This window comes from Arachis duranensis, chromosome 3, assembly GCF_000817695.3.
Source record: "Arachis duranensis cultivar V14167 chromosome 3, aradu.V14167.gnm2.J7QH, whole genome shotgun sequence".
Classification (NCBI taxonomy): Eukaryota; Viridiplantae; Streptophyta; class Magnoliopsida; order Fabales; family Fabaceae; genus Arachis; species Arachis duranensis.
This window is the reverse complement of record NC_029774.3, coordinates 111570034-111577364: the sequence shown is the minus strand read 5'-3', so window position 1 is coordinate 111577364 and position 7331 is coordinate 111570034.

Here is a 7331-nt window from a genome sequence, read left to right as displayed (position 1 = left end):
GTACCTCAAAGATCCCTAGTTTTTCTATTACAGAGAGTGGCATGAGGTTTATACCTAACCCCAGGTCACACAGAGCCCTTCTCAAAGGTCATGGTGCCTATGGTGCAAGGTATTAAGAACTTTTCGAGATCTAGTTTTTTTTGAGGTAATGTTTGCTGAAACCAGGTATTCAGTTCATTGATGAGCAATGGAGGTTCATCCTCCCAAGTCTCATTACCAAATAACTTGGCATTTAGCTTCATGATTGCTCCTAGATACTGAGCAACTTTCTCTTCAACAGTGTCTTCGTCCTCTTCAGAGGAAGAATATTCATCAGAGCTCATGAATGACAATAGTAAGTTCAGTGGAATCTCTATGGTCTCTATATGAGCCTCAGATTCCGTTGGTTCCTCAATAGGAAACTCCTTATTGGTCAATGGATGTCCCTTGAGGTCTTCCTCACTGGGAATCACTGCCTTTTCACTCTATCCGTGTTCGGCCATTTTGGTTATAGTTATGGCCTTGCACTCTCTTTTGGGATTCTCTTCTGTATTGCTTGGGAGAGTACTAGGAGGAGTTTCAGTAACTCTTTTACTCAGTTGACTGATAAACCCCATTTGTAGGGTTTATCTTGTAGTGATTTTTGGGGATTTTATCATATTTTACCCACATTTATTCAACGAAATAGCATGGTTTTGTATATTCTCCTTTAATTGTGCTTGAATGTGAAAACATATTTTTTTAGGTCTTAAAATAGCTAAATTTAATTCACCTTGATTCTATTAGATGCCTTGATATGTTTGTTAAGTAATTTCAGAATTAGGAGGCAAAGATTGGATCAAAGGGAATGGAGAAAAAGCATGTAGAAATGGAGAACTCATGAAGAAATGAAAGAATCGCAAAAGCTGTCAAGCCGACCTCTTTGTACTTAATTGATCATAACTTGAGCTACAGAGGTCCAAATGATGCGGTTCCAGTTGGGTTGGAAAGCTAACATCCGGGGCTTCGAAACGATATAAGATTTGCCATAGTTGCATCGCGCATAACGGCGCGCACGCGCACGGTACGCGGACGCGCCGATGGTGGCACATGACCCACTTAATGCAATACGTGGCCAGCGATTTTAGAAGCCTTATGGGCCCATTCCAACTCATTTCTGATGCTATTTAAGCCAAGGATTGAAGAGGAATTAACACACTTTTTTCATTAGTCATAGTTTAGTAGTTAGAGTTAGTTTCTAGAGAGAGAATCTCTCACTTCTCTCTAGGATTAGGATTAGGATTAGTTCTTAGATCTAGGTTTTAATCTTTACTTTCTTCTACTTCTACCTTTCAATTCTTTGTTGTTACATTCATCTTCCTCTATTCTTTTGTTGTAATTTCCTTTATGTTGTTTTTATACTTTGTTGTAGATCTACTTTTGTTCCTCCTATTCTCTTTCAATTCAATTAGAGGTAATTCATAACAATTGTGTTCATTTGATTTGTTGTTGTTTAATTCCTTGCAATTGAGTAGTGTAGATTTACTTTTCTTGCAATTTTACTATGCTTTCCTTTTATGCCTTCCAAGTGTTTGATGAAATGCTTGGTTGGATTTTAGATAGATTTTGGTGTTCTTGGCTTGGGTTGGTGATTCGGAGACTCTTGAATTATCGAAATCTCTTGTTGATTGGTAATTGAAGATTGCCGGTTAACTTGAACTTCACTAAATCTAGTCATTCACTATGATTTGACTAGGACTTGTGAACTCAAGTTGATTGTATGCACTTGACTTCAATACTTCGGTTTATAAATTTTAGGGGTTTGTACTAGTGACAAACAACTTTTTGTATAAAAGGATTATTGTTTGGTTTAGAAACTATACTTTACAACGAGAATTCATTAGTGAAATTATAAACCGTCAAAAATCCAATCATCAAAATGGTGCCGTTGCCGAGGAGTTGCAATGGTGTTATGTTATTGGTTATTGTACATATGTGAATAGTGTGAATAGGATTGTCGTTTGCTTGTTTTCTAGTTTTTGTTAGTTTTATTTTGTTTTTCCACTATGAATTCTCACTTTGGCTATGAGTTTGGTTCTAATTGTGTTGTAGGAAATGTGAACTTCAATGATGACGCTCATTGTGGATGGAACACTCCAAGATGGGAGGAGCCTCAAGAAATTGATCACTCCTATTGGCAACAACCTCCGGACACTTATAGGTATAACTCTCATCCTAATGCATGTCAATTCAATAGCTATGGTGACTCCTTTTATGATAATCAAACACCACCATATGCCTATGAACTTTATCCTCAACATGAACCTCAACCATACTCACAAGCCTCTCCATACCAAGCACCTTCCTATAATCTATATCCACCATATGACCAATCACCCATACTATATTCTTATGACCTTTATGAGCAAAAACCCTTAGAACCACCACAACCCTATCAAGATTACTCCCAAGAACCACCTCAATACACACAATCTCCACAACCTTACCAAGAAGAACCACCTTCCTATTATGAACCCTCTCTCCAAAATGATGAACCTTCCTACCCACCACAAGCCCCCCAAACCCCAATAGACGATCCTCTCACTTTGTTACTTCAAGGACAAGAAGCCATGAAGCGGGATACACTTGAGTTTGTGACCAACTTGACTAAGGTAGTGCACGCTATAGCCTACCAATGTTTGAGCACTCAAGGTACTTCCGTAGCCACATGCGAAAAACCTAAAGAAGAGCAAAGTATGAAGGAGAAATTGGACAATCCGATAGAGAAGGGAGAACCAAGTTTTGTGTTGGAACAATTGGAGGAGCCTATGATCATTGAAGAAAAGGAAGGAGTGGTCGAAGATTTAGGAGATGTTGAAAGTCCAAGGGAATGTAGCATCATGGAGCACTCTTCCAAGAAGCTTGATATTGATGTTGAGGAGGGTGCGCAACCTCCAAGGCATATCATCGTTGGAGACTTGGAAGAGGCTTATCAAGAAATGGATTCAATCATGGATGAATTTCTCTCTACAATGGAATCCTCTCCCATTGGACATGAAGTTGAAATTATAAAATAATGTGCACAACCTCCCTTACCCTTGGTAAGCAACGAAAAAGAGAGTGAATTGGAGGAGAGCTACCAAGAGGAAAAAGTTAGCATGGTGTATATTGAAATTGAAGAATATGAAGAGGTTGATCTAGAGATGGATTCATTCATCAATGAATTCCTATCCAAAATTGACTCACCTCCCATTGGGCAAGATGAATTTCTTGAAGACAACACTAACCCAAGTGAAAAAGGGGAAAAGGTTGAAATTGAAGAAGCTTGCGAAGAGGTGGAAACAACTAAAGAAGAGCCTAAAGAAGTAGATCTTGCATTGTCTAAGTGTAGGGAGGTCCCCCTCCCCAAGTCACCATCCAACACAACATTCAAGTGGGTAAAACTCTTATCCCTAAGCTTTACTTTCTCACTTGAATATGGTTTAATTGAAAATGATGGTCAACTTAGAGCTCTTTGTGGAGTTAAGAGTAGGAAAGAGTTGTGTAGTGGTTGGAAACATCATTTTAAGCTCATGACGGTTGTAAGCTCAAAATTCAAGAGCAATGGTTGGTGTAGAACCAAATTGCATGGGTCTAGGAAGTTGTTTGGAAGCTTCTTTGAGAGTTCTAAGGTCATGCCACCCACATGGACTAATAATGATCAACTTAAAGATGGGTGTAGAAACAATATATGGGATCCTGGTATACATGAGGATCAACTTTGGGAGCCCCAAGCTTGTGAAGAACTCCATCAACACTTGGTGCAACAAATAAGAAGTCTTGAGGCACAATGGAGAACCAAGCATTGGTGGGAGTTCCAAGATAAGTACAAGCACAAGCCACCTTGAGAGGAGCTCCCCATAAGTCCAACTTAAGGACAATAAACAAAAGTGCTAGGTGGGAGACACCCCACCATGGTAACATCTTTTCATTTTCTTTCTTTGTAAATATTGGTAGAATTAGTTTAATTTCATGTTTTTATTAGTTTGTTAAGTTTAGTTAGAAGTATAATATGAAAAATAAGGTTTAGGGTATTTTGGTAGCTGTTTGGAGGATTGAAAGGCTTGGATTGGTGCAAGAACTTAGAAAAAAATTTTGAAAAACAGAACACCATCCACGCGCGCGCGCACATGACGCGTACGCGCACCTGAGCATTTTTCAACCATCCACGTGGACGCACACTGTACGCGTACGCGTGGATGCAAAAATTCTACCTCAGCCAAAAACCCGAGAGTTAGGCCTGCACTATGCGAACATTGGGCCTAAGGCACAAGTCTGTGCACGCGTGCGCGCACTTGGCGCGTATGCGCACACGATCTTAAGTTCGCAATGAACGCGCACGCACACTGTGCGCGCGCGTCGATTGCACAATCTGCACCCCCGGTACTTTTACCCGAGAGTTGTGCCACTTCTGGGCCAACATTATGCCTCTCGCCTAACTCGACGCACGCGTGCGTGCATCTGGCGCATACACGTCCTTAGGCCAATATGCACATCGACGCGTAAGCACGCATGATGCGTACGCGTCGGTAAAAAAAAGAGTTTTTTTTCTCCCCTTCCATTTTCTTTTGCTTATCACATTCGCATACTTCTACTCTTCCCATTTTCATTTACTTTTTGTAGCATGTTTTCGTTTTTTTAAGCCGTTTTAATAATGGTGTTGCATCTTCCTACTCAATTGTTGAGGATTCCTTGCATTACTTTGGTGCCTCTTGACTTGTTTCATATTGTTGGGTGATGTTTTTCTTCAAATCAATGCTCATTCTTTTATGCACTTGTGTTCTTTGTGCATTGATAGGACCTTATATTGTCTTTCATGGCCCACTCTCTCTTGTTCGAACTTGATGCTCATCATGCTCTTCATGCTTTGACCTTACTCTTGCATCAAGTATCATTGATATGCCATTTTCTCTTATTGTTCCCTCCTCTACATGTTGTAGCTACCATGTAGTAGAGAACCATACTCCTACTTGGCATTAACCCCCGCCTATGTTCTATTTGCTTTGATGTCTTTGTCATGGGCTTAATATTCCTTTCCTTTTCGATCCTTTTAGGTTGGCCACCAAGGAGGGAGAAAGGAAAAGCTTTTAAATGGGGCAACAAACAAGTCCTCCGCACAACCTTTTGAAGGAGCTCATCAATTATAGCAACCCATCCACCTTGCTTTTCTTTGCATGCACCGAGGACGGTGCAATCTTCAAGTGTGGGGAGGTCGTCCGACCGATCTCCATGGGTAACAATTTCCTTTTCAACACCAAATTTTTATTTTCTTTGTTAGAGTAGCTATTGCAATGCATGATAGGTTGCATGTTAGTTAGAATTTGTACATATTTTTACCACTTCTTTCTTATTAGGACTACTTGGTTAGGGTGATGATTTCCTTTCCAAGAAACTGTTTTAGGGCACCCTACCAATTTGAAAAAGAAAATTCGTGGAACTTGCTTGAAAGAATTTATTTTGGAACATGGTTTTTGAGCTAAGAACACACAAGCATGTGAGTTTTGAGCCTAATTGCGTGGTTACATCTTATAACCACTTATCGTCCTTCTTGTGTGCATTATTCTCTTTCTATGATTGTAATCTTTGATTTGTTTGATTCTTTATGTCCGTTATTTTGTGTATTCATGCATTTATATGATTGAGGCCATCACTTCATTAGCTCACTTACCCAAATGGCCTTACCTTTTATCTTCCTTTGTTAGCCAAATTTGAACCTACGATTAACCCACTTTGTTCTTAATTTAGCACATTACAAGCCTTAAAGTGAAAAACAATAAATGTCCTTAATTTGGATCTTTGATTGGCTTAGGCTAGTGTGTGTGAGTATCATTCAAGTATGGGAACCTTGGGACATTGGGTGAATAAAAGGGTAGTTTTGTATTATTAGTGTAAATATTAGGAATTGGTACATACTCATGTATTGATCAAATGTAAAACCTTATGCATTGATGCTCTTGTATATAAAAAAAATGAGAAAAAGAAAAGAAAAAGAAAAAAAACAATATGAAAAAAATATAGAAAAAAAGAAAGAAAAAGAAGAAAAAGAAAGAAATAAAAAAGGGGACAACCCTAGCCCCATTACAACCTAAGGAAAATACCTCATGATAATTGTATGCGTGCATTGAATAATTGTTGATTGTTAGATGAAAAACAAATCTTGGAAAGCATGATTAGGGGAGAATTGAGAGAATCAACCCCAAACACCGAGCGACTAGAGTGCAAACACTTCCGGTGAGGGTTCGATGCTCAACTCCTTGATTCCCGGCTTTCATGAGCGTTCTTTTTGCAAGTCTATTTGAACTTCATTTCCATACTTGAATTGGTAGGATTCATGAATCGTCATATGACCTTAGCCCTACCCGTTTATACATGCACTTGGAGGATTGATTTATTTTTAACCAAGTAGGTAAAACCATTTTGCATTTAGTTGCATCCATTTAGATAATTGCATATATTTTAGGTTGCATAAAGTTTATTTACATTGAATAAATGTTGATACCCTTTGTTTCTCTCTTGGCTTAAGCATGAGGACATGCTTGTTTTAAGTGTGGGGAGGTTGATAAACCCCATTTTTAGGGTTTATCTTGTAGTGATTTTTGGAGATTTTATCACATTTTACCCACATTTATTCAACGAAATAGCATGGTTTTGTATATTCTCCTTTAATTGTGCTTGAATGTGAAAACATGCTTTTTAGGTCTTAAAATAGCTAAATTTAATTCACCTTGATTCTATTAGATGCCTTGATATGTTTGTTAAGTAATTTCAGAATTAGGAGGCAAAGATTGGATCAAAGGGAATGGAGAAAAAGCATGTAGAAATGGAGAACTCATGAAGAAATGAAAGAATTGCAAAAGCTGTCAAGCCGACCTCTTTGTACTTAATTGATCATAACTTGAGCTACAGAGGTCCAAATGATGCGGTTCCAGTTGGTTTGGAAAGCTAACATCCGGGGCTTCGAAACGATATAAGATTTGCCATAGTTGCATCGCGCATAGCGGCGCGCACGCGCACAGTACGCAGACGCGCCGATGGTGGCACATGACCCACTTAATGCAATACGTGGCCAGCGATTTTAGAAGCCTTGTGGGCCCATTCCAACTCATTTCTGATGCTATTTAAGCCAAGGATTGAAGAGGAATTAACATACTTTTTTCATTAGTCATAGTTTAGTAGTTAGAGTTAGTTTCTAGAGAGAGAAGCTCTCACTTCTCTCTAGGATTAGGATTAGGATTAGGTTTAGTTCTTAAATCTAGATTTTAATTCATCTTCTTCTACTTCTATCTCTCAATTCTTTGTTGCTACATTCATCTTCTTCTATTCTTTTGTTGTAA